The following is an 8706-nucleotide window of genomic DNA, read 5'->3' as shown; positions in this document are numbered from 1 at the left end:
TCCTGCACTGTTGGTGGGAATGTGAACTGGTGCAGCCACTCTGGAAAACTGTGTGGAGGTTCCTCAAAGAGTTAAAAATAGACCTGCCCTATGACCCAGCAATTGCACTGTTGGGGATTTACCCCAAAGATTCAGATGCAATGAAATGTCGGGACACCTGCACCCCGATGTTTCTATCAGCAATGGCCACAATAGCCAAACTGTGGAAGGAGCCTCGGTGTCCGTCGAAAGATGAATGGATAAAGATGTGGTCTATGTATACAATGGAATATTACTCAGCAATTAGAAACGACAAACACCCACCATTTGCTTCAACGTGGATGGAACTGGAGGGTATTATGCTGAGTGAAGTAAGTCAATCGGAGAAGGACAAACAGTGTATGTTCTCATTCATTTGGGGAATATGAATAATAGTGAAAGGGAATATAAAGGAAGGGAAAAGAAATGTTGGGAAATATCAGGAAGGGAGACAGAACATAAAGACTCCTAACTCGGGGAAACGAACTAGGGGTGGTGGAAGGGGAGGAGGGTGGGTGTTGGAGGGGAATGGGTGACGGGCACTGAGGTGGACACTTGACGGGATGAGCACTGGGTGTTTTTCTGTATGTTGGTAAATTGAACACCAATAAAAATTAATTTAAAAAAAATTAACAATAATTCTTAATCCACATATCCAATCCATGCTCAAGCTACTCCTTTTGCCTCATAATTTTTTCTTTTTTAAATATTTTATTTATTTACTCATGAGATACACACAGAGAGAGGAGAGACATAGGCAGAGAGAGAAGCAGGCTCCCTGCAGGGAGCCTGATGCAGGACTTGATCCTAGGACCCTGGGATCACAACCTAAGCCAAAGGCAGAAGCTCAATTACTGAGCCACTTAGGTGCCCTGGCCTCATAATTTTTTTATAGTTGTGCTGTTCAATTCAGAATCCATATAGAATTCACACTTCACATGTTGTTCATAGGTCTCTCAAGTTTCTTAAAACTTGTAGTTCTCCCTTCAACGTTTTCTTGGCAGTCTGTTATTGAAGAAACCAAAGGTGGGAGACAGGCTCAGATATGCAAGCATACAAAGGTCATGTGAGAACTCCAGGTTTTAAGTGTAATGGAAGGCACTCGATTTATTCTAGTCTCAGTCTCCTAGCTACCACATGGACAATGGATTACAGTGGGCAAGAATGGAAACAGGCAGAGTCATTGCCATCTCCAGCATTAAGACGCTGCCCTTAATCTTGTGTCCCTTAGCTATGACTTCACATGAAGATTTTCCTGTTTTCAAGGTTATCAGTGACTGCACTGGATGTAGACAGCTCTATTTGGGATAAGAGACAACTTTCCTTTTGGGATTCTCGATAATGAACATAAGTCAACATACAGCAGATGATTAATCTTGGCATGGCGGAGAACAAGCCCTCACTTGCTCTGCAGTGCTCTCTTCTGTGCAGAGACAAAGTGGACGTTGGCCAGCCTCGCCAGTATGAACTGAACCCCACTGTTAACAGCGGCTTGTAGCGCAAGCCTCACTGAGTCTGCTTGAGTTGGCAGCATTAAAAGAAACTCAGCCCTTGTTAATTATCAGGACTAAACACTCCATCCCGTTTTTTCCCCAGCTTCCACTTGGAAATAAAGTGAATATTTCTAATTCTCAAAGATTGAATAAAACACACCTTTCAAAGAGGATTAATATGGAAGCTTCTGGGTTTGCATGCAGCCAATAATATCTGAAATGTAAGTGCCAGGAAAGGGCCTCTCCTAAACGTGGATAATTAATAATAAAGTGTTTTATTCTTATATTTAAAAAGATTAAATTTCCCAGTATCTTATATTTAAAAGATTAAATTTCCCAGTATCCTCTAGAAAGCACAGTAACTTTTGTCATCCTGAATTATTTTTTATAAAGTTATTTCCTGTTTACCAGTTCCTTTGGAACTTTGTGGCATAGTCACATTGACAAGCCAAATAAATGTATTGGCTTGAATGGACTTTCATACTTGAGTTTGAATCCCAGCTCTGTCTCTTAGTTGTGTAACCTTAGGCAAGATGCTTAACCTCTCTGAGTTCAGATTTTCTCTTCTAAAAAGTGTAGTTAGGGGGATCCCTGGGTGGCTCAGCGGTTTCGCGCCTGCCTTTGGCCCAGGGCGCGATCCTGGAGTCCCGGGATCGAGTCCCGGGATCGAGTCACGCATCGGGCTCCTGGCATGGAGCCCGTTTTGAACCAGCACTGAAAGCGTTTCTTTCTTTCTTTCTTTCCTTTCTTTCTTTCTTTCTTTCTTTCTTTTTCTTTCTTTCTTTTTTTTTTTTTCTTTCTTTCTTTCTTTCTTTCAAGATTTTATTTATTTATTTGAGAGAAAGAGTGTGTGTGTGCAGCATGGGTGGGTAGGGGAGACAGAGGGAGAAGCAGACTCCCCAATGAGTAAGTAGCCCGACAGGGGCCTCCATCCCAGGACCTCGGGATCATGAGCTGAGCCAAAGGCAGATGCTTGACCCACTGAACCACCCAGGCACCCAAAACCAACACTGAGTTTTACCACTGATCTATAGTCCCTGGTGTAATTAGGTTATCTCCTGGATTGATAGTAGCTGTTGGTTCTTACATTTTTTAGTTCTTTTCAAATCATCAACTACTGAGGTCTGTTCTTCTGCAATTTCAACATATCCCAGGAAGTTCTGCAAAAAATGTGCTTTGGGGAAGCAGTACCAGTTGAGCATAGATCACAAGACAGCGAGGGGCTGAAAATGACTTTTCTTATGTCAGAAAGCTATGTGTCATCTTTCTTTTTCTGGGAATGCCTGACTCTTTTTGCCTACAGACAGAGGGATGTAAGTGTTAACCATGTGTTTTCCCCTCAAAGTCATGGGTCAAGGCTGCACAGAGGGTAGAGAAAAAAATAAGATTTATATAGAATTTTTAAATGAAGCATTAGGCTGAAATGAACTAGTGTTATTAACTAAAATGAGTATTGTAGGTAGTAGATGAGTTAAGGAAGCATCTCTGCCCTCAAACAATGGTGAGAAGATGAATAGTTAATTCAAGGACAACAGGAAAATCTTCCTAATATTCATTTACATAAATCCACAAAGGTATCCCTTTCTGGTGCATTTCTTTCAGTCTTCACTGGCCCAAGATGTTTAAATCAAGTGTTTCTACTTGCATTACCTAAAGCTCAAAGGAAAGGTTGAAGAATTTTTCTACATATCCCTAAAAAGCACTTACTACGTGGCATCATTTTTCTAGGAGCTCATCCCTACAGTGAAATACCTATATACATAAAATGAAAGTAGCTGCCCCCTTTGAAACCAGTACCAAAGAAAAAAATGCACTCTGCCCTCCTTACTCCAGCCACTTTCTGTCTTCATGCATCACTCCCTAAAGCTCTAGCAGTACAGGGAGTTACAACTAATGCTAGATTGAAGTGTTTAATGGGTGGAAGAATTAAACGAAAACAAAAACAAAAGAACCATCACAAACTGCAAATTAAGGGATCAGCAAAACCCCTGCTGGTTTAAAAATCCCATTCGACCTTGCCAATACACTAATTAATATAATAAAACACACAAAGATCTTGCTTAAAATTAAGCGAGCAGGCTGCCCACGGCTTGCTGCCCACTCTCTGAGCAAGCATCTGCTTAGAATGTCACCAATTGTCTCCTTGGGAGGTTAAAGGAAGGGAGGGGGAAAATTGCTTTGGCAGAGTCTACCAGCTAACTGTGCCCCTTTTGAAAACAGAATTCTTACCCTGTTTTTAATGCCAAGCACATACGATGTCAAGTAAATTGGTCTCGATACAAAACATGACAGATCGGCAACAAATGCATGAAAGCACTACTATCTACACTAACAAAAATGATAGAAAAAATACATACACAATGCATCTCCAATGTTAACCGGTATTTGGAAATTTGCTTCTTTCCAACTTTTAGTACTCTCTTGTGCCTAGAACAGAGGTTAGTAAGATAAATATGTGTTTAATAACTCTAGTAAAAAAAACATAAATCTGCTGATGTTCCACAGACATAGTCAATGTTAGTGATTCAATATTAGTTCTTGGTGTCCAAACCCAGAGGCCAAATATCTTGCTTTGCTTTGTTCAATCAATAATCATTTATTATGTCCATCACTGTTCTAGGCACAATAAACAATTTTTTTAAATTAAAGATTCCTTAAGCAGTTTACATTCTGGTCTGCAAGAAACAACACACTGGTAGGAATAGTTCAATAACAGTACAGAGAAACAAGAACCAAGTGACTCATTAACAAGAGTAAACTGCTGTATTTGTGTTACTCTTTTTTATGCCATTTTTAAGATATCTTCTATGTGCTAGCACTGCAGTAGGCTATAGACCTATGTGATTTCATTTAGCTCTCAGTGCTGTAGGTTTTAAAATCCTTAGCTTTATAGGAAAGAAAACAGATACTCAGAGAGGTCACTCAAGGTGATGCAGATGGTAAAAGATGGAGTTTAGGATTCCAGATGTCTCACTTCAACTATTATACTCTTTCCAAGACGTATGCTGTCTCCTGTTTTTAAAACTTATAGAGTGGGCAGCCTGGGTAGCCCAGTGGTTTAGTGCTGCCTTCAGCCTGGGGTATGATCCTGGAGACCCTGCATGGAGCCTGCTTCTCCCTCTGCCTGTATCTCTGCGTCTCTCTCTCTCTCTCTGTCTGTCATGAATAAATAAATAAAATCTTTAAAAAAATAAAAAATAAAAATAAAATAAAACTTACAGAATATGTTTGTGCCCCTTCTCATAGCTACAGAGATATTTAGGAATAGTATAATAAATTGCCAAATACTTATCATCCATCATCAATAATTATTTCTTTGTAGCCAATCTCATTTTATTTATACCTGTACACTCCTCCCTCTACTCATTAGATTATTTTCAAGCAAATCCCACATAACATGTTACTTTGCCTGGATTTCAGTATGTATCTCTAAAGACAAGAGCTATTGTAAAAATAAAAAACAAAAAACCCATAATCAGGGATCCCTGGGTGGTGCAGCGGTTTGGCGCCCGCCTTTGGCCCAGGGCGTGATCCTGGAGACCCGGGATCGAATCCCACATCAGGCTCCCGGTGCATGGAGCCTGCTTCTCCCTCTGCCTGTGTCTCTGCCTCTCTCTCTCTGTATGACTATCATAAATAAATAATAAAAAAAAACCATAATCACAATACCATTATTACACCTAAAAAATGGAACAGAATAGAGAACCCAGAAGTGGACCCTGAAATGTATGGTCATCTAATATTCGATAAAGGAGGAAAGACTATCCATTGGAAGAAAGACAGTCTCTTCAATAAATGGTGCTGGGAAAATTGGACATCCACATGCAGAAGAATGAAACTGGACCACTCTCTTTCACCATACACAAAGATAAACTCAAAATGGATGAAGATCTAAATGTGAGACAAGAGTCCATCAAAATCATAGAAGAGAACACAGGCAACACCCTCTTTGAACTCGGCCACAGTAACTTCTTGCAAGATACATCCACAAAGGCAAAAGAAACAAAAGCAAAAATGAACTACTGGGACTTCATCAAGATAAGAAGCTTTTGCACAGCAAAGGATACAGTCAACAAAACTAAAAGACAACCTACAGAATGGGAGAAGATATTTGCAAATGACATATCAGATAAAGGGCTAGATTCCAAAATCTATAAAGAACTTATTAAACTCAACACCAAAGAAACAAACAATCCAATCATGAAATGGGCAAAAGACATGAAGAGAAATCTCAGAGAGGAAGACATGGACATGGCCAACATGCACATGAGAAAATGCTCTGCATCACTTGCCATCAGGGAAATACAAATCAAAACCACAATGAGATACCACCTCACACCAGTGAGAATGGGGAAAATTAACAAGGCAGGAAACAACAAATGTTGGAGAGGATGCGGAGAAAAGGGAACCCTCTTACACTGTTGGTGGGAATGTGAACTGGTGCAGCCACTCTGGAAAGCTGTGTGGAGGTTCCTCAAAGAGTTAAAAATAGACCTGCCCTATGACCCAGCAATTGCACTGTTGGGGATTTACCCCAAAGATTCAGATGCAATGAAACGCCGGGACACCTGCACCCCGATGTTTCTAGCAGCAATGGCCACAATAGCCAAACTGTGGAAGGAGCCTCGGTGTCCATCGAAAGATGAATGGATAAAGAAGCTGTGGTTTATGTATACAATGGAATATTACTCAGCCATTAGAAATGACAAATACCCACCATTTGCTTCAACGTGGATGGAACTGGAGGGTATTATGCTGAGTGAAGTAAGTCAATCGGAGAAGGACAAACAGTGTATGTTCTCATTCATTTGGGGAATATGAATAATAGTGAAAGGGAATATAAGGGAAGGGAAAAGAAATGTTGGGAAATATCAGGAAGGGAGACAGAACATAAAGACTCCTAACTCGGGGAAACGAACTAGGGGTGGTGGAAGGGGAGGAGGGTGGGTGTTGGAGGGGAATGGGTGACGGGCACTGAGGTGGACACTTGACGGGATGAGCACTGGGTGTTTTTCTGTATGTTGGTAAATTGAACACCAATAAAAATTAATTTAAAAAAAATTAACAATAATTCTTAATCCACATATCCAATCCATGCTCAAGCTACTCCTTTTGCCTCATAATTTTTTCTTTTTTAAATATTTTATTTGGGGATCCCTGGGTGGCGCAGCGGTTTGGCGCCTGCCTTTGGCCCAGGGCGTGATCCTGGAGACCCAGGATCGAATCCCACGTCGGGCTCCCGGTGCATGGAGCCTGCTTCTCCCTCTGCCTGTGTCTCTGCCTCTCTCTCTCTCTCTCTCTGTGTGTGACTATCATGAATAAATAAAAATTAAAAAAAAAATAAATAAATAAATAAATATTTTATTTATTTACTCATGAGATACACACAGAGAGAGGAGAGACATAGGCAGAGAGAGAAGCAGGCTCCCTGCAGGGAGCCTGATGCAGGACTTGATCCTAGGACCCTGGGATCACAACCTAAGCCAAAGGCAGAAGCTCAATTACTGAGCCACTTAGGTGCCCTGGCCTCATAATTTTTTTATAGTTGTGCTGTTCAATTCAGAATCCATATAGAATTCACACTTCACATGTTGTTCATAGGTCTCTCAAGTTTCTTAAAACTTGTAGTTCTCCCTTCAACGTTTTCTTGGCAGTCTGTTATTGAAGAAACCAAAGGTGGGAGACAGGCTCAGATATGCAAGCATACAAAGGTCATGTGAGAACTCCAGGTTTTAAGTGTAATGGAAGGCACTCGATTTATTCTAGTCTCAGTCTCCTAGCTACCACATGGACAATGGATTACAGTGGGCAAGAATGGAAACAGGCAGAGTCATTGCCATCTCCAGCATTAAGACGCTGCCCTTAATCTTGTGTCCCTTAGCTATGACTTCACATGAAGATTTTCCTGTTTTCAAGGTTATCAGTGACTGCACTGGATGTAGACAGCTCTATTTGGGATAAGAGACAACTTTCCCTTTGGGATTCTCGATAATGAACATAAGTCAACATACAGCAGATGATTAATCTTGGCATGGCGGAGAACAAGCCCTCACTTGCTCTGCAGTGCTCTCTTCTGTGCAGAGACAAAGTGGACGTTGGCCAGCCTCGCCAGTACGAACTGAACCCCACTGTTAACAGCGGCTTGTAGCGCAAGCCTCACTGAGTCTGCTTGAGTTGGCAGCATTAAAAGAAACTCAGCCCTTGTTAATTATCAGGACTAAACACTCCATCCCGTTTTTTCCCCAGCTTCCACTTGGAAATAAAGTGAATATTTCTAATTCTCAAAGATTGAATAAAACACACCTTTCAAAGAGGATTAATATGGAAGCTTCTGGGTTTGCATGCAGCCAATAATATCTGAAATGTAAGTGCCAGGAAAGGGCCTCTCCTAAACGTGGATAATTAATAATAAAGTGTTTTATTCTTATATTTAAAAAGATTAAATTTCCCAGTATCTTATATTTAAAAGATTAAATTTCCCAGTATCCTCTAGAAAGCACAGTAACTTTTGTCATCCTGAATTATTTTTTATAAAGTTATTTCCTGTTTACCAGTTCCTTTGGAACTTTGTGGCATAGTCACATTGACAAGCCAAATAAATGTATTGGCTTGAATGGACTTTCATACTTGAGTTTGAATCCCAGCTCTGTCTCTTAGTTGTGTAACCTTAGGCAAGATGCTTAACCTCTCTGAGTTCAGGTTTTCTCTTCTAAAAAGTGTAGTTAGGGGGATCCCTGGGTGGCTCAGCGGTTTCGCGCCTGCCTTTGGCCCAGGGCGCGATCCTGGAGTCCCGGGATCGAGTCCCGGGATCGAGTCACGCATCGGGCTCCTGGCATGGAGCCCGTTTCTCCCTCTGCCTGTGTCTCTGCCTCTCTCTCTCTCTCTCTGTGACTATCATAAATAAATAAAAATTTAAAAAATTTTTAAAAATAAAAAGTGGAGTTAGTAAAAGGAATATGTCATAGGCTTGTAATGAGGACAAAATGACTTAATCTCTATAATGGATTTTGAACAACAATGGTCGGTGCTATCAAGTTATTGATATTAGCAGCCTCCAAAGTTTTAAAATGTTGTTAAGGCTATAATTCTTTATTTTTTAAGTACATAATTCAGTAGGTTTTGGTATATTCATAAAGGTGTGCAACCACTATGTACTTCCAGAGCATTTTCATCACTGCACAAAGAGATTCCTACA

Source organism: Vulpes lagopus, chromosome 6 (assembly GCF_018345385.1).
Source record: "Vulpes lagopus strain Blue_001 chromosome 6, ASM1834538v1, whole genome shotgun sequence".
NCBI classification, from domain to species: Eukaryota; Metazoa; Chordata; class Mammalia; order Carnivora; family Canidae; genus Vulpes; species Vulpes lagopus.
This window is presented reverse-complemented; position numbering follows the sequence as displayed.